General features: G+C 40.7%; 1 pseudogene; it reads right to left on the minus strand.

The window, feature by feature from the left end:
- Window positions 1-238: 238 nt before the first annotated feature.
- Window positions 239-2,615, minus strand: LOC101975591 (large ribosomal subunit protein eL20 pseudogene; annotated as a pseudogene).
- Between the last annotated feature and the right edge of the window lie 1,370 nt (window positions 2,616-3,985).

Consider the following 3,985-nt stretch of genomic DNA (forward strand, 5'->3'; position numbering starts at 1 on the left):
CCTGACCCTTCCCCACTCCCTGGCTTCCTGTCTTGCTCTGTGATTGTTCCCTCTGGCATGCCCGCCTGCTTGCCAACAATGATGGCATCTACCATGATGTAATGTAGCCAAGGAGGCCCTCACCAGAACCAAATCAGTGGTGCCACCTAATCTAAATAAAGCTATTAAATAAATCTCTTTTTTAACCAGGGAATTCCCATGGAGTTTATTTGGGCAGACCTGGGGAGAGGCTCTGCACCTAGAAGAAGGGATTGGTCCTCTTGGTGCTGAAGTGTGGCTTGTGCTGGTGATAGAGGACCTGATGGGACAGTGGGAACTTGATCTTGGAGTTGTGGAATTACTTGATTGCTGGCTGATGGCACTTGCTGGCCACAATCTCCTCTACCTTTGTGATCTGGATGGAGTGGCCCGGGGACAAGTGCCATGCACCCATATCTCAGTAGCACTGGATGATGGCTTCTGTGGTGGTCAGGTCACAGTACTCCCAGGACATGTTGTGGGTGCTGCTGTGAGAGTTGTAGCCCAGCCAGATGCCAAAATTTCTCTCCTATAGTGGGGACTTCTCCAACACCTGCCCACAGTAGACAGTAGACTTCCTCATCTTCTTTAGCTGAGATACAAAATACTAGAAGCAGAAATTGGCAACAGTGTAATTGGATACAAAATTTGCATTTGGTAGGGAGGTGGTGAGCATTTGGAGGTGGGCAGGCAGTGTTCCACTAATTTGTGCTCATGAAGAATCCTAAAGCCTGCATGGTATTCTCTCTGTGCCTTCTGACACCCACAAAAGACAACCAATCTTTTCTTTATGAAATATTTAGCTTAGGGAAGAAAGCAAAATGAAATGAAGAAGGGTATTTAGTTTCTGGTATTTTGTTATAGCAATGGAAAACGGACTATCACAGTTTGTATGATTGCAAGGTTCCTTTGGTTTCTGTTTGGAGACCAGACTTCTAGTAGTAAAGAAAGCAGAGACCATAATCTTTAGTCTAGGATGAACTTCTGGGAATGAATGTAAGATTTATTTCTGTTATTGTTAAAGACAAACCAGAACTGGTCATAGTTAAAGTGGCAACCACTATTGCAATAGAAGAAAAGAAACCTCAGTATAGAACTGGACTCAATTCCAAATATAACAAGGAATAGTGAGAATGTGTGGTTAAGCAGTAGGATAGGGCCAGTGGATGGCAAATTACTAAGAGGAACCATCAGGAGGACTCTGTCTAAACCAACATTCTTATTGAAAACAGGCCATAATCATCAGATACCAATTGGGGAATACTGAGAGATGAGGAACCCCATCAGATATTGAGGGATTCACATGAGGAATGAGAGTTCTGGATAAGCTGACTTAACAGTATCCTTGCTAAGGTTGGGTGACACAGAGAAGCACATTGAAGCCCAAAGGTTGAGGCTTAGTTTGGAAGAAGATTCAGAGGAGCCTGACTAAGCTTTGGTCAAGGAAAAACTCTGTCACTCTCTGCTTAATAAATAAACCCTAAGCTTTAAACTCATCCCTCAACAGATATACCCTACAAATATCTACTCAGTCAAGAATCTAACCACTGGCCATCTGATTCATCTTTCATGTGTGCAATAGTGCATTTTCAATTTGACTCAGCAAGTATGTATTGAACATTTACTTTGCCTTAAAATAAAAGATGTGAAATGAGTGAGAGACAACTAGAGTAAATGTTGGTAGTGAGTCCATGAGTTAACTGCCAATCTCCTTATAGTATTTCCAGTGTCTAGTATAATACCTGACTTGGAGTCATTTATTAATATTTGTTGAAAAACTCCTTAAATAAGTGCTGATATTGGAATCAGATGTACTGATTCTTATCCTCCTTTGAAAATTTTTTCTTTTTCAGTACTGGATACTGGGAATTGAACCCAGGTGTGCTCTAACACTGAACTACATCCATAGCCCTTTTTATCATTCATTTTGAGACAGGGTCTCACTAAGATACTGGCCTTGAACTTGCAATCCTCCTTCCTCAGCCTCCTGAGTAGCTAGGATTACAACCACATGCCACCACACCTGGTGATGTTGCTACTTTTTGAATGAAACCTTTGATGTCACTGAGCTTCAATTTTCTACTTGAATATTAAACATCATATGTAAAAAATTCACAGGGTGTTAAATGATCTCATATATGGGCTAGAATTGGGAGAATTTAGTCTTACGATTGCTAACAAAGATTATACTTCTGGGGTGCAAACAAAGGAAATCATAAATGTAGTTGTGGGATGTGGTAAAAGACACAACAAAGGAGAAAGAAGAGGCAGGGAGAGTTGCAGGCAGGCATGTTTTTTTTTTTTTAAAAAATTCAGTGTAAGTTTAAAAAAAATTGTTAAATCGAGAGCCCAATTTGGGCCAGAGGTTAGATTTTTAGAGTGAACTTGAATGCCTTAATCTTGAATTCACTTATTCATGGGGTTGTGTGACTTTGATCTTTGAAGAAATAAAACACTCTGTTAAAGGCTCAAAAGGCTTTTGTCAGAGGAGACCAGCAAGCATCTCTTAAAACCCTTTTGAAGTGGAAATGATTCAAACTACCAAAGATTTCATCCATCAGGGGAGAGGGTTTGGTGAGGTTCACCTTAGGGGCCATCTTTAACTGCACCCCCTAATGCTGATAGCAGCTAGAAATTTAACCTAAATATATTTGAGCATAGTGATATGTGTATGGGAAGATTCAATATTTATGTAATTTTAGATAACACAATTGATAAAGACTGGAGGTGGAAAAGAGGGTGTGTGTGTGTGTGTGTGTGTGTGTGTGTGTGTTCACATGTATGCTATATACTCCCTTTTGCAGTCTGATACCAGTCTGAAACCTACTTGATCTTGGAGAAGTTGCAAACAGGGGAGGAAATTTAAAGCATTCCTGCTTTTTTAAATTCCCTGACACCAGTCCTTATGCATTTACAGGAACAGAGAGACCAAAGACCTTATAGCTGTGCATTTAGGAAATCCTTTTCTACCTTGATGTGATAAGAGCTTAGTAGTAACCCCCATGTTTTATGTCTAAAATATTTCAAACTAGAACCTGATAGCAGAGGGAACTCTCTCTGAAGATTTCCAAGGAAAGAGTAGATTCCTATCTTAACAGGAATAGTGTCTATGTTAAGTTTTGTGGGTGTGGGCTAAATCAGGGTTTTGAGATATATATATAAAATGGAAGAGCAGGGTGGGGGGAGTGAGCTGGAGAAGGCTTTGCTTGGGTATTGAAATTCAAATATCCTGGGAGCCTGTCACATTTTAAATACTGATCAGTTAACAGGGATTAATGAGATTGACATCAAGAATGGGTGGGGTGGGAACTGAGGAGGGAAAAGGGGGAGCTGATGTCAGAACTGGTGGACTGGAGCCAAAGGGCCGACTTTGACCACTTCCAAATTGGCCTGGAGCCCTCTCCTTCCCTGCAGACACAGCAGGCCCTGCATGATGGTGGAAGAAGGTTTGGGTAAGATTCAGGTTACATAAACTAGATACTGGCTCTATTGTGGCATCACTTGATGAAACTTTTTATGTTTGTTTTATATCACATAGAATAACCATTTACCAATTCTGTTCTGACACTTCTCATGTTTCCAATAGCTACAGAATGTGTTTTTTCACTCTGTTGGGTTACATTTTGAGTTCTCCTCCTGCTTTCTCTCATCTCCCTTCCTGCTCTCAAGACTTCACTGAGTTGACCCTTAGAACTGAGGAGCCTTCATGAAGTCATTCCAGGATGGAAAATCTGCAGTGCAGGTAAATGGAGGTGAGCCAGAGAGGTAGTAGACAAGGGGAAGAAATAGCCTTTTCTTTCTACCCTGCTAGGTTTAATAGGCTGAGGTTTGTAAATCAAACTGGTAAAAGTTAGATTAACCAGAAGGAAAAAAAATTAATTACATACATATGGGAGTACTGAAAAAAAAAGAGTGAGTCTTACAGAGCAATGAGACCCAAAGAGTTGCTTAGTTGAGGCTTATTTTA

This window comes from Ictidomys tridecemlineatus, chromosome X, assembly GCF_052094955.1.
Source record: "Ictidomys tridecemlineatus isolate mIctTri1 chromosome X, mIctTri1.hap1, whole genome shotgun sequence".
Taxonomy (NCBI): Eukaryota; Metazoa; Chordata; class Mammalia; order Rodentia; family Sciuridae; genus Ictidomys; species Ictidomys tridecemlineatus.